The 16,393-nt window shown below is 32.9% G+C and overlaps 1 long non-coding RNA gene across 1 annotated transcript in view; it reads left to right on the forward strand.

Moving 5' to 3' along the window:
• Positions 1 to 16,153, forward strand: part of LOC126974751 (uncharacterized) — a 173,108-nt gene extending 156,955 nt beyond the window's left edge. The window contains exon 4 of the long non-coding RNA XR_007731572.1: positions 16,051 to 16,153. This is a non-coding gene — a long non-coding RNA (uncharacterized LOC126974751). The remainder of the gene's footprint in view (positions 1 to 16,050) is intronic.
• The last annotated feature ends 240 nt before the right edge of the window (positions 16,154 to 16,393 follow it).

A 16,393-nucleotide genomic window follows, 5' to 3' on the forward strand; every position in this document is an offset into this window, starting at 1 on the left:
TCCCACATCTAAGATTTGTTCATCTGTATATAAATACGTAAAAGAAAGCGTAGTACCCCTTTTAAAAAAATCGCGAACGGGTGAACGTGAAATTTAATACTGTTATATGGAGAAAAAGTATAAAGTGTAACCCTATTTTTCTATATAAAATCCTACAAATATTGTAAATGTGAAAGTTTGTATGTCTGGATGTACGTTTGTACTTCTTTAACGCAAAAACTACTGAATGGATTTTGATGAAACTTTATAATAATATAGCTTACACACCAGAATAAGACAAAGGCTATAATTTATAAAAATATTGAGTGAATTATCCACAATATAAAAGAAGTGTGAAGTAAGTAGAAAAGAAATCTGCAATCTGCAAGCTATTCATAATCTCTGGATCTTCTGAAAAGCCGCATTTTGTATGAGTGCTTTATACTTAATTATATTAACTCGAAAAAGGAAAAGACTTTTTCGTGGTCGTGGTTGTCGGCTTTAAAAAGTAAGAAAGTGAGAAAAAACGGTCGAACACTAAAAATAATTTATGTGGCAAAACAACGTTTGCCGGGTCAGCTAGTACCTTATAAATACATTAAAATAATTCAAATAAATATTACTCACACTACATTACTGCTTGTCTCTAGAAGACTATACAGTCTTTAACAATTAATTAACCCTTCTAAAGTTTAAAATTAAAAATTAAAAGAATTATGCTTAGATAATTAATACGTCTAGATAGTCTCTTGCTGTTAGACAACCGATGAAAACAGGCTAGAATATTAGTTTAGTGTGAGTGACATGCTACGTCTTACACTCGCGATTTGTTTGACACTTTGTGTTAGGGTGCGTTTATTGCTCAAAGTAGAGGTTAGTTCTAACTCATTTTTTTTCGACGTTTTCACAGCTGTCATAGTCTATCTAGATGTGTAACGGCCGTTTTCGACAACCTATCTATCCTTAGTTTAACCTCACTAGACGTAGACAAGTCTATCCTTTTACGCTTACTTACATTTCAATAACCTATTGACAGATAGCATTGGACTATAACTATATTGAACATAACTATGAATAGATAAGATCTTGTCATTAAACGGTGACAGCAATGTATCCGTAAGTTAAACTAAGGGTAGATAGGTTATTGATAACGGCCGTTAATGATCTAAGGAATTATGGTCGAATTTCGACCTCTGAGCGACCACAATTCTAAATTAAAGCTAAAAATTAAACCCACTCTGGTAAATATAATTAGTACGCCACAAACCTTAATATCTTCCTTATCATCTGGATGACTGCCGTTCCTCTGCAGTGCGGTTATCAAGGATCTTTCTTCCACATACAACCAAACCATGGAATGAGTTTCATTGCGCAATGAATGAATTTCCAGGATGACACGATATGGGTAACTTCAAGAACTACCGGCAAACATACTGTAAATTCAAATATTTTTAACCGACTTAAAAAAAGGAGAAGGTTTTCAATTCGTCGGTATTTTTTTATGTTTGTTACCTCAAAACATTCGACTGGGTGAATCGATTTTGATAATTCTTTTTTTATTTGAAAGCTGATGCTTCCCGTGTGGTCCCATTGTAATTTGGTCCAGATCTGACAATGACATCCATGAGAAAACCATAAAAGACTTAAATTTGCTATACGCATGTGAACGACAAATTTACGAATAACTCAATATCGCGCCAACCGATTTCGACGATTCTTTTTTTATTGTAAAGGATATACTTCAATGGTATTTTGATGAGATTTTGATTAGTTTCTGATAAGGGTATTACAGTAAGGGTGATCTGTGGCAAAATTTCCAACTGTCTGTAATCAAATTACACAAATAAAATTTAAAAAACAAAATTTTATGACTCGAACCCACGACCTCTGGCGTTCCGTGTCAATTCTCTGCCAACTGCGCTAACAGTTCAATTGACGTATCGTTATAAAATCTTGTATGCTTTGTTCAACTCTCAGGCTGTGGTTTCATCTACAGGATCTACTTTACAGGTGATAACCTGCTCAACCCCTATATTTGCATATTGACTTGAGCTGTCGCTCTTGTAAATCTAAACAATTTGTTATGTTTTTAAAGTGATAACCCTCACTTGTAGGATTAATACACAAAGATAATTCGAAAAACAAAATTTTATGAACGTCGCGGGACTCAAACCCACGACCTTCGGCGTTCCGTGCTGGTGTTACGTTTGTGTGGGAAAGGTTACTATAGCATAAATGATTTTCTTAATGACACCACGGACTGGTAATAAAGCGAACACCCTCAGGCTCTTTAATTATAAGTGTTTATTGTACGATATCACATTGTAATCCATATTTGAATAAGCCCGCTGAGTTTCTTGCGCCTATTATTCTCAGGTCTGAGACAGTCTCATTTGAATGGGTGGTAATTTTTGATGTTCAATAAGTGATTTTGAATCCTATTTTGAATAAAAATATTTGAATTTGAATTTAAATTTGTGTATTAATCCTAGAAGTGATAGGGTTATCACTTTAAAAACATAACAAATTGTAATAAAATTGCAAAACGCTTACGTTCATTGCTGTAATGTAAAATTTTGTATATCTTCACATATTTAAATAAAATGTTAGTTAGTATCCTTCAAATTCACTAAAACTCAAAAAATTTAAAAATATTTAACAAAAAAACAACTTACTTCAAAAACACTATTCCAAAACAACAGATGTAATATGCACTAAAATGTATAAAAATAATTGCGTATTTTTATACAATCTAATTAATTAATCTAATTTTAGTAACGGTTATTGTTATTTTTGGAGTCGGTGTCAGCCAATGTAGGTTTGTAACTAGATTACTAACTAACTAGACTACATAGTTAAAGATGTGCTTGAGTAACGTGACGTAAGGAGACGACAGGCGAGAGCGGGTCGCGGCGGAAGGACACCGATTACAAAAATAACAACAACTAGAATTAGATTAATTAATTATATTGTGTAAAAATACGCAATAATTTGTATACTTTTTAGTGCATATTACATCTATTATTTTGGAATAGTGTTTTTGAAGTTGGTTGTTTTTTTTGTTAAAGTTTTGAAGTAAAAACTTCTTTAGCGGCGTTGAGCACTTTTCTTGAGAAGGGTATAAAATGTTAATTAAGCTCACGTCCGGACACGTGACCTGATAGAAAATAAATTCGCGTCAGGACACGTAGCCTGATCGAAAATTCGTAAGAGAGACGTTGGAATTATAGATGAGTATACAAACTTAAGAAGCAGACTTAGTTCGGCTGCATATTTTGCAAAAATATTCTGCCTAGGTCTATTTTAGTTACTTTCACAGTATGATGTCCTAATATGGTACCTATAACTGGGTTATGTTGCTGATATTGATTAAATTATTTCTGTGCTGGAGAGTTGTTTTGGCTATTTATGAAAATTTCTTGGCTATTTATAGGACCAAAAGAGTAGGTCAGATTTAAACATAAAATTTTTAAAGTAATGACTGTTTACGGTAATGATGGTTAATAATATATAAACATTTAGCATAATATGTTCAAAAAATATCATAAGTTTAGAAAATTTATACGAAATATTAATACCAAAAACAACCAAACAAGTAGGCAATAACTTCTAGGTTTAGAAATCTTGACAAATGAAATAACTTCTTGAAAACATAATTTAAATGTCTCTCATAAATTTCAAAGCCTTATAATAAACGAAAACTTATGGAAATTAACAGTACAATGCAAAAGGTTTTACAAATGATATTAAAGTTTGGGTATGAATTTCTATAAAGGAGCTTTCAGCCTTCTTTTTCAGCTTTAAATAACTTTTAGAAAATATATTATATTAATTCAAATTCAAATTCAAATATTTTTTTCAAAATTGTATTTAAAATCACTTATTGAACTTCAAAACCTACCGCCCATTCGAAATAGTCTATCATACCTAAGAACGGGCGCAAGAAACTCAGCGGGCTATTTTTTATAAAAGTATGGATTACAATGGAATATCGTGCAATAAAACTTTATAATTAAGGAGCCTTAAGGTGTTCGCTCCATTCCGAGTCTGTGGTATCATCAAGAAAATCATTTTTGTTATAATAACCTTCACCACACAAATGTTTTTCAACAATTCTTTTAAATTTCTTACCAAATTTGAAATAATACACTTGAGCTTCCTTGCGCATGAGTACCTTAAAAAAAAGGCCTTAAGGGCCAGCAACGCTCCTGTGATACCTCTGGTGGTGAACAATTAACATCAGGTGACCCGTACGCTCGTTAGTCCTCCACTTCCATAAAAAATATACTGATTTAAATAAAATGGTCTTTGTAATAGACAAATGATTTAAGTTTTCTATAGTGTTAATTCCACTAATATTTGTTTTTAAAAAACAATTCGACACGTGTTTCGCCTCTACACGAGGCATCCTCAGGACGTGTTGTCTCGCCAAAATCTGGCACGAGACTCAACAGATTTTTCTCGTGTTTTTTATAAACAAATATTGGCGGAATTAACACTAAAGAAAACTTAAATCATTTGTATAATTATGGATTTCCGCAAAGTAACGCCTAATTCAATAAATTTTCTTTGTAATAGAGTTATTTTAGGGAGTGTTGGAATATAATATATAGATCATTCTTTCTTTTATTTTGTACAGTTCTTGTAGCAAGCTTGTCATGATTGCTTAAAATTGTAATTGCTTGTGGGGAGCGTAACGTATTACCTTCGGCTTACCTTCAAAAACGAAGCTATAGCGCGTCAGTGGACCGATATACACCGACGATTCTTATCAGCACAACGTAGCTGTACGCGCGCAGCAATTCATCAGCGCTGGACTGTACGCGTTCGTATTATATTTTCATTGTTATATATATTGGGCGGCTCCTTTGCACAGGATGCCGGCTAGATTATGAGTACCACAACGGCGCCTATTTCTGATGACTGATGTGTTTCGGTCTGAAGGGCGCCGTAGCCAGTGAAATTACTGGGCAAATGAGACTTAACTTCTTATGGCTCAAGGTGACGAGCGCAATTGTAGTGCCGCTCAGAATTTTTGGGTTTTTCAAGAATCTTGAATACTGCTTATCCCTCATTTTAATAAAAAAAAGCTACGCTTGACCGACGTCAGCGGTCACCGTCGATCGAGCACTAAATCCAGCCTAAAGGCCGGCTACGCTCCTCTGGTTGTATGGTTGGCGGTGGTCAATTAATCCTCGATTAAAACTCGTTTGTCCTTAACCTAACATAACCATAAAAAAAGACGAATTTGGAAATTGGCGCTAGCTAATAATAAAATCTTGATGAAATCATAACATATTTCCGGCAAACAAACAGTAAGTAATAAACTATCTGAAGGCACTCAGAGATACATGATCAAATAATTAAGGCTGCTATATCAGCCTTATCATAAATGAAGGCAATGCTCTTGATCATAGATATGACTACAACGATGTAAGATTACATCATAATATTAAGGATTTCTTTAATGTTTTACTAGCTGCCCGGACAGACTTTGTTCTGTCAAAAGTAAATAGTAAAAATTTGACGTAGTTCCTGAAAAACGTTTCTAGCCACACCGTCACATTTTACGAAATTTAGTGACAGTAGGGATGCCATTTTTTGTGATTTAAGAAATTCAGAGTGACAGTAGGGATGCCATTTTTTGTCATTTAAGAAATTCAGAGTGACAGTAGGGCTGCCATTTTTTGTCATGTAAGAAATTCAGAGTGACAGTAGGGCTGCCATTTTTTGTCATTTAAGAAATTCAGAGTGACAGTAGGGCTGCCACTTTTTGTCATTTAAGAAATTCAGAGTGACAGTAGGGCTGCCATTTTTTGTCATTTAAGAAATTCAGAGTGACAGTAGGGCTGCCACTTTTTGTCATTTAAGAAATTCAGAGTGACAGTAGGGCTGCCACTTTTTGTCAGACCGTTAATATGAATCACATAACCAGTATTGTGCTCATTGCTAATTTTCGACATGATTGTGGTTTGGAACGTTTTTCTGGAATTACGTCCAATTAAATAAGTAAATAGTAAAAATTAAATGAATATAACATAGGTATTTCCGAGTGATCCCGTTATTTATGTCTCAGCATGCATTTTAAATCTTAACAATTTGTTATGTTTTTAAAGTGATAACCCTCACTTCTAGGATTAATACACAAATAAAATTTGAAAACAAAATTTTATGAACGATGCGGGACTTGAACCCACGACCTCTGGCGTTCCGTTGCAGCTCTGCCAACTGAGCTAACCGTTCGAGTAACGTATCGTCATAAAATCTTGTATGTTTTGCTCAACTCTCCAGTGGACAACAATTCCAGAGGTCGTGAGTTCGAGTCCCGCATCGTTCATAAATTTTTTTTTTCAAATTTTATTTGTGCTGTAATATCTTCGTAAATATTCATTTTTATTACAAGTTGCTGTAAAGGCCATATTGATCTATATTTAATGCACAATGTAATTTTAGGTAGTTATTTAGATAAGGATTATTGCATAAAATCGCTTCGTAAATGAGCCATTATTTCTCAAAAAAGTTAAGGATGTAAAATGGTTAGTTTGGCTTATTCCTTAGAGATAGACATATACCATCGCATATCATATTGTAGACCTTTTTAAGGTGTACAATACTGTAGTAGTTTATTTTTGAGAACTCTTAGAGTTCAGCCAGCGTTTGCAATGAGAGCACAAAAAAAAATGTGTTAATTTACGATATCATATTAGTATCAATTAAATTATCAAAGTTTCTCTATTCTAATATTATTATTAGGTTTTTTTTTTATTTCCCAAACATTACAATAATTAATAATAGTTAGTAGTTACAAGTTACAGATAGTTCTAAATTATATTATTAATTATTTACGTACAAAACAGGGAGCAAATACAGCTAAACGAGTATGAACTGTGTTTCAGCTGTCAGAGACTTCTCGGTACAAGACATCATTAATAATAATAATAATAATAATAATAATAATAATAATAATAATAATAATAATAATAATAATAATAATAATAATAATAATAATAATAATAATAATAATAATAATAATAATAATAATAATAATAATAATAATAATAATAATAATAATAATAATAATAATAATAATAATAATAATAATAATAATAATAATAATAATAATAATAATAATAATAATAATAATAATAATAATAATAATAATAATAATAATAATAATAATAATAATAATAATAATAATAATAATAATAATAATAATAATAATAATAATAATAATAATAATAATAATAATAATAATAATAATAATAATAATAATAATAATAATAATAATAATAATAATAATAATAATAATAATAATAATAATAATAATAATAATAATAATAATAATAATAATAATAATAATAATAATAATAATAATAATAATAATAATAATAATAATAATAATAATAATAATAATAATAATAATAATAATAATAATAATAATAATAATAATAATAATAATAAATAACCTACCTGATAGACATTGCTGTTCCAAACACTCATAACTTACAAAAAACAATTTCTGAAAAAATCAACAAATATACTGAACTGAAGGATGAAGTGGCTAGAATCTGGAACCAAAAAAAAGTATACGTAATTCCAATAGTCCTTTCCACCACAGGTGTTATCCCAAACCATCTGTTACATAGTCTTAAACTACTAGAACTAAAGGAAACCCTTTACATAACCTTACAAAAAGTCGCCATCTTAAATACATGCCGAATCGTTAGAAAGTTCTTACAAATTGACGAACACGACATTTCACCCTACACATAAATTTAACACACCACACGCTGCATTTACTTGGTTTCGACCCGTAAATGCAGGCAAACCAGCGAAAGGCTGAGAAAAATTAAAAATAAAAATAATAATAATAATAATAATAATAATAATAATAATAATAATAATAATAATAATAATAATAATAATAATAATAATAATAATAATAATAATAATAATAATAATAATAATAATAATAATAATAATAATAATAATAATAATAATAATAATAATAATAATAATAATAATAATAATAATAATAATAATAATAATAATAATAATAATAATAATAATAATAATAATAATAATAATAATAATAATAATAATAATAATAATAATAATAATAATAATAATAATAATAATAATAATAATAATAATAATAATAATAATAATAATAATAATAATAATAATAATAATATATCTTTATTAAAAGGTATGCACCCAGTTAAAATTACAATAATATATGTATAAAGTAAAATTATATAATACATTTAAATTTAATATTAAATAAATTAAAATACAATTCTGTATTCAGGTCTATTTATTTCCTATAAGCCTCCTGGTGCACTGAACAGCGTGCTCAGGATCTCATTCTTGGATTCTCGCAATCGGCTCCAGAATGTTGCGATACGCGATCTCATGATCGCAAAGAAATCCGGTACTCTGGCCTCGGCGAACATGCCGACGCGCTACAGTACCGAGGCAACTTCATCAGGATACGATACGCATCATTGTATTGCACCCTGATGTTGTTGATGGCACGCCTGGTGTACTTTGCCCAAAGTTGGCATGTATGTAAGCTTAGACAGTAAGCTCTAAACAGCGTCACCTTCACTGGGTCAGTACACTTAGCAAAGCGACGCGACAGCATATTACACCTAACAGACAAAGCACGTCTCTCCCGTTCAATATCTTCGTCGTCCTTGAGGTACTCAGTCACAATGTGACCGAGATATCTGAACCGCTCAACCCTCTCGAGTTTCTGTCCATCCAAGAAAACCTCGGGGATCGACACCGGGCCTCTGCCTGAACGGAACACCATCGCAACTGTCTTTTTAACGTTATATTTTAAGCCGTGTTCTGTGGCATACCGTTCGCAGATCGCTAACAGTTTACGGAGACCCTTGATTGAGGGACTCAGAAGCACCATGTCATCAGCGTAGCTAAAGTTATTCATACACGTGGAGCCTATGTGACAGCCGACCCTGGTGCCTCTCAGATCCGCAATCCTTAATGTTTAGCCTGTGCTAAAAAGATCGGGAGAGGTCAAACCTCCTTGGCGCACGCCGCATTCTAGCCTATATTCGCTAGAGGTCACGTCGCCCCATCTTACACTGTTTGTTTGGTTTCCTTACCAATATCCCAACAGATTCACCGTTTTCAATGGTACATTCGAGGCGCGTAATTTCTCCCACAGTAAATTGTAATTTACGAGGTCGAAAGCACGACTCAAATCGAGAAAGCATGCGTAAACAGATGTTGCTCTGCTGACGTAATGGTTGATGGTTGCTTTAAGACAGAAAATTGCTGAATCCGTCAAGAGATCGGGTCGGAAACCAAACTGAGCATCATTTACCTCGATGCCTTCCTTCAGACTTGGATGAATCATACTTTCCAGTATTTTCCCTATCACAGTGCCTAGCGAAATCGGTTTGTAGTTTTTGACACTAGAAAGGTCACCCGTTTTGTTCTTTGGGATTGGAACTACCACAATATTCATAAGCTGTTTCGGTAAATAACAAAAATTTATGCAACTATTATATAGTTTGGCTAAAACCCCATATATTAACTCACCAGCATACAGAATATGTTCCAGACTTAATCCGTCGAGACCCGGAGATTTTCCCCTCTTCATCTTTCGAACCACTGTAGCCACGTCATTAGCAGTAAAACATACATTGTCAGTATCACCAGTAAGTCGCTCATTGGGCATACAAGCAGTCCGGGCCGATATCGGGTTGACCCTGAAGAGATGTGAAAATAAGTTGGCAATCTTACTTCTGTCATTTTCACCTTCGACTGTCACAGGTACATTCTTTTTATAGTTTAAAGAGTTTGTCGATTGCCAGAATTCAGCAAAATTTTTATCGGACCTGTGCATTGCTAATACGTCTAGTTTTATTCTCTCCTCATTATTTTGACACCACTTCAGTTTGTTCTTAAAGGTCTTACGACTTTACACCATGTTGTCATATAGCTCACCTGTACTGGGCTTACCACTACAGCTCCACTACTCATAATACATTTTAGCCACTTGATGACTATCTTTGAGGTGGTAGTTCCAACCAAAGATTTTCTTAGGCCTCTTCAGTGCACCAGTTAGGCTACCCGCGCTAATTTTAGCGCCCGTCTGAAGTACAGAGACTATCCTATTATAATATTCGTCAATTTTATACAAGTGCTGAGTACACGTAAAAAACTAAGCAGTTATCACAATGACTAGATTTCGCCGGTTTTATAACCACTACGTTTAACAAACACTTGCATCTTCATTTTTTACATTTGCTACTTCCATATAATATTTTGTTTTCTTGCTCTTTAACATTAAACAGAAACAGTTTAACACGCGATCAGACAGTAGGTACCGACAGAGTTCTGACCAATCGCACGTCCTGTAGAGTATGTGAGCATCGCTTAACAGGTCAAAGTGCAGGTCCGGTCACGTATGGAGTATTGGAGCTGTCATCTCTGGTCTGGCGCATCATTGTGTCTTCTACCGCATGTATCACAGAGAATGTTCCGAAGAGCTGTTTCAACTGATGCCTGCCGCCGAATTCCACCTTCGCACGACACGCCAAAAAAAAAGCGTACACCTTCCTTAAAGGCCGGCAAATATCCTGTGATTCCTCTGGTGTCGCAATAGAATGTGCTCGGCGGTGATCACTTAACACCAGGTGACCCGTAAGCTCGTTTGTCCTACAAAAAAAAATGCTACGGACACGCTATCGTAATATCTGTCGCCCTGTTATCGCAATGAATAATAAATAATTTCATATTTATTTTATTATATTGCTATGGCATCATCATCATCATCAGCCGGAAGACGTCCACTGCTGGACAAAGGCCTCCCCCTAAGATTTCCACGACGATCGGTCCTGCCCTGCTCTCATCCAACGTATTCCGGCGATCTTGACCAGATCGTCGGTCCACCTTGTGGGGGGCCTACCTCCTTGCTATGGCATACCCAATTGCAAATGTTGCACATTTCATACTTTATAATTACTTACTTTTTTAATTTTGTGATATTTTTAAATAATTCTTTTGCAATTTTACAAATAAGTTAAAGTAAAGAAATATTCTGAGTTAGTTCAATATTTCTAATAATAGGTGCTGTTTTTTTAATGACAATAAGGAACGAGACGAGCAGGACGTTCAGCTGATGATAATTGATATGGCCCGCCCATTACAATGTAGTGCCGCTCAGAATTTTTTGGGGTTTTTTAAGAATTGCGCTCGTCACCTGTAATTTCATTAGTTACGGCGTCCTATAGATCGATACACATTAATGCTTACACATTACTGCTTCACGGCAGAAAAAGGCGCCTTTTTGGTACCTACCAATAATCTGGCCGGCTAATAAAAGAAGGCTGATTTTTTATTTATTTATTTAATAGGGAGCCCACTTTGTATACAATGTGTTGCCTTATAGTATATTTACACATTAATTACTTATATTATTTAACATCGTATACCCCATTTACGGGCTAACTCGACATGCAATTAATTACTTAATTAAATTACAAGTACTTAAAAACATTGTTAACATATGAAAATTTCCTCGTTTACTTACTATCTAAATTACTTTATAAATTAGTTACCTACACAAAAATATAAAAAACTTATGACTCTAAACTCACTAACTCCGGTATAAAACTGAATGAACCACATCAATGTAGATGTGGCGTTCAGGTAGATGTTCTTGGACGTCACGGGTTATCCTGCCTAAAAGCGGCAGGCCATATCAGTCGTCACGCCAGTATTAATGAAGTCATCCGCAGGGCGTTTGCCGCTTTTAATATACCAGCTGTTTTAGAGCCAATGGTATTATCCGCCGCGATGGCAAGCATCCTGATGGAATGACGCTGGTGGCTTGGGCACGGGGAAGGGCGCTGGTGTGGGACGCTACTTGCGTCGACACTCTGGCTCCTTCTCATGTCCGTGAGTTACGTCAGTTGGTGCTGGGGCTGCTGCTTCGACTGCCGAAGACAGCAAGCGTCGCAAATATGTTGGTCTCAGTCAGTCATACATCTTTGTGCCGTTTGGTGTCGAGACACTTTGCCCATCTTCGCGCCTCAATAAGGCTACTGGAAACCCAAGCGCTGGCAGCTATTTCGATCAACGGATCAGCCTTGCTATCCAACGTGGAAGTGCTGCCAGTATTCTTGGTACGCTTCCACGTAATGATAGTTTTAATTTTATGTAGTCGTATTATTGTAAATATAGTTATAAGATTTGTTTTGTTTGAATAATAAATATATTTAATATGTATATATATATAAATATAATATATTTAATAATAACATTCAATAATAAACATACAAGTGGGATAAAATAAGTGTACATATTTAATATTATATTAAATTCGTACAGGCATGGCTTAATTTTAGCAAAAGAGTGAATACCGGGTGAAAAGGATAGCATGTGCCTAAAGCATTTAAATAAAATCAAAACCACTTTATTCACGTAGTTCACGAAAATAACGCTGATGAATGTCAAGTTTTCTTTTCTTTTTAAATTTACCGCTACTTCGCGAAAGGTTGAGCTTTAATGAGATTGCCATTTTTTTAAATCAACATTAATAGCTTCATCGTTTTACAAATCATTTCAACTACAATATAAATGTAAAGTGACGCAACAAAAATATCTGGTAAGTCAAAAAAGTTAATGTTAATTAATACAAAACAAAAGTTATTGAGTACAGTAGTTACATCATCCAAACACACCGTAAATAAATAAATAAAGGTATTTTACGAAGATTTTATAAGCGATTATAAAAATATAATAACTTTAATTTTAAGAACATGAAGCAAAGTTTCTGGTATCAGAAAAATGAAACGCGAAAATTACTAACATTATTTTTATTTTTTTTATGAAGTAAAGTACAAGAAGATCTATAAACTTATAATATAATGCTAGTCTACAGTATATTTAAATTCTCCCTCATTGCGCAAACTATGCAAAAGCGTTAAGTATACGCGTAAAAGTTTCTTCCGGCACTGGTCAACGATTTCCCGGGAAAATTCCTTTTAATAAGCTAATCCTGTGTTAAGGTCGTGTGCTTAACATAAATATAAATTATAAATGAAATTTAACCAAAATGCAAACATAATAATATTTTTATGTTTCAGTTGGCTGTTTTCAGGCTTGGCTTGATTTTGTAGCAGCAAAGGAAAGCCACGTTGGTAGGAAAACTGTTATAACACTTTTTTGATTTTTAGTTTTCTGATATAAATTGAGTTTAAGGAAATTCATCTACTTATACAATACATAAAATAATAATGATTAAAATATTAATTTTTTTAGTCTAAAACACGAGCACTCAAGTATATTTTGGGGGATTTTAACGCTTTTCCATATTCCGAAAATTCAAAAAATACCATTAAAAATTATCAAAATATCTTTCCGGATCTACTATGTTCTTCTTCTTTATAAATAAGAAATCAATGTTTGCATGTTTGTTCCCAATGCGTTGCAAAAATATTTATCAAATTGTGATGAACTGTGATAGTGTCTGGGGTCGCCCTGATTTTGGCAAACAAAATTTATACATAAATTATTTCTTTTACTCTTTATTTCTGTTTATTTTTGATATTACCGCTAAGTAATATCATAATTATATTTAAAGTTATACGTTATTAAAAACTCTTATTATATTCACTTCCTTTGATAATTTAGGCATCTAGACTCTACATAGGGTCTCTTGCTGTTAGACAGCCGACAAAAACAATCCAGGAATATTGCTTTAGTGTGCGTGACAAGCTACGTCTTACACTCGCGACTTGTGTGTCACTTTGTGTTAGTGTGCGTGAACTGCTAAAAATAGAGGTTAGTTCTAAAGTCTATTTTTTTTGACGTTCTCTATTTAGTTATAATAAAATTTATCGAAGGTCCTTACAAGGCCAAATAAATATAATTGTATCCACAGGTATTTCTTATGATTTTGTTTAATAGCATATTATTTTTAGGAATAGTCCAGGGTAAAGATTAGGAAAACAACAGTATTAATTTAGTAATTTTTAGTTGTCATGCTATAACAAGGTTCGTCTGCTCACTGAATGGCATTGCTTGCGGTGGCGTCGTGTGCCGGGTCGTCTCCTTCCCTCAAATATGTGCGAAGGGAACGATGGCTGGTCCATGCGTCAACTCGTCAACCGGTGCTGCTTGTGATGCCAGGTCGACCTGTTATAGTTTATAAATCAATGTATAATTTGTTGGATGCAATTAATAATTGTGACAGTAATCACGACCATCATGTTCACGAAGCATCCTTACACAAACAATGAATTCAAGCTCTAAAGGTTGATGCATCTAAAATACGATAATTTATATTTGTACATTTAATTCTTTATTAATTTCCTTGAAATAAGTTATATTACTTCAACGTGATACATATATTGGATTTAGCACATTACAAACTAATTTGTTATGTATATTACAGCCATTGTAAAATATTCTATTTAATTGAAAAGAGTGGCCGTTGAGTTTCTTATATGTTCTTCTCACGAACTCAACTTTTTACGAACATAATGGTAAATTCAGTAATTTAAAAGAAATAATTGTAGTGACGATTAAGAAGCGCTTAGTTTAAGCCTAATTGAATTGAAGTTTATTTGACTTTGAACAAAAGCATTCAAAGTAGCGGGTTTAGATCTATGCATCTGTGCTGTTCCCCTAAACATATAATATACTAATGCATTGATTAACAAAATATAGTTATTAATCTAACTACTCACGTAAAAATCGATCTGACAGGCCGATGATGCGTATTTTGAATCATCAATGTGTGAATTAACTAGTGGTTTTAACGATCAATGTGTTCCTAACTTAATTTCTTTGGAAAAACGTCGTAGGATTAAATTTTTCTGGTAAAATTACTTCATAATATTATTACTTCTTCTAAATTGCCTTAGCTTCCGATGTCCAAGACAATCTTTGCGAATTAGAATAGAATCACTTTATTAACAATAAAAACACACACTTTCAATTTACATTATAAATCTTAAAGTTATAAATTAAATGTAACAAAAATGTAAAAAAAAATATAGAACTGTGCGGCGCGTGATTCCATGCTAAAAGGAGCTGACTCAGTATATTGTTGGTCAGTGCAGAAGACACCAACACAACACTGGTTTTCAGCAGCCCCTCATAACATTTGGAGTAAACAGCTGTTGTAGACCTACATTCTAATTATTTTTTTTCATAAAGTTGTTGAAAATGTACAGAGTTATAAAATATAATTATAAATAAATAATTATAACTAATATTAAATCATATTATAATTTCTAAGTAAATTTACATAAAATTTATATTATATTATAGGTGGCACAAGGTACATTAGTATAAAAATGATATATAGATAATACTTAAATCTTTATTTAACTTACACGCACCAAATATACATAAAATGACTTCATTCACCGTTTTTTTTTATTATACAACAAAGAACTGTTCAATTGATAACTTTTCAGGTTAGTTACAGAAGTTGATTGAAGAAATTAAGAAAATGGCTTGGTTTGAATTATTCTTATTTGTATTAGATAATATTGCATCTCTTTAATAATCTTCTTATAATATTTTATTACTTTTAAATCAATTTAATACATATAATACTTTTAAATTGTAATTAATAGCTCGCCTTATTCTAAACTTTTATCCTATTTGTTTCCCGAATAAAATAAAATATAAATAAAAATATTCAAAACAATTAGGAGCTAATTCCAAGCGTGGCTGACTGTTTACGACTTGTCTATCAAAGACAGTAAGAGATGTTCTTCTCCCTTCCACGCTTTGTTCATCTACACGCTACTATAATATAATTCTATGGCTCTTCCCATGGACAGTAGCTATATGATACCTTATGTTCGTGACTGATAAGGAAAACTCATGAGTACTACATTACGCAATAAAGTCAGCTGTAAACACAAAATCTTTAAGTAATCGCTTTTGTTTCCGCTAATAATAAAAGGCCATGAAAAAGAGACATCTATGAGCAGCTTACAGTACCACAAGGAAAACTGATGACAGTATTGCTATGAAGTATTAAGAGGTGGCGCTTATGATGTATTTTGTTGACAGGGCGGATTCTACCTCGGCTGCAGATGGAAGAGAGAAATGTACCAGTAGGCTAAATGGATTTCTTAACTTAAAGACACCGTTGATTAGCACAAAGACTTTGGGGTGAGTAGTAGTCTAATAATGTAATATTATTATGCTTGTGTTATAAAATTTTACTTTTGTCTGCCATCTCTCGGACGGTGTGATAACTTTTTTCAATTATTTTACACTGTGTACGTAGTATGTCTAGTAAGGTATAGATGTCACACTTCGCAAACATTAATTTTCGCATTTCATCACAATTTATAATAATAATGAATATAACTAGGATGCCGCAACCGCTCGTCGTACCGCTTCGCTGCGG

This window comes from Leptidea sinapis, chromosome 33, assembly GCF_905404315.1.
Source record: "Leptidea sinapis chromosome 33, ilLepSina1.1, whole genome shotgun sequence".
NCBI classification, from domain to species: Eukaryota; Metazoa; Arthropoda; class Insecta; order Lepidoptera; family Pieridae; genus Leptidea; species Leptidea sinapis.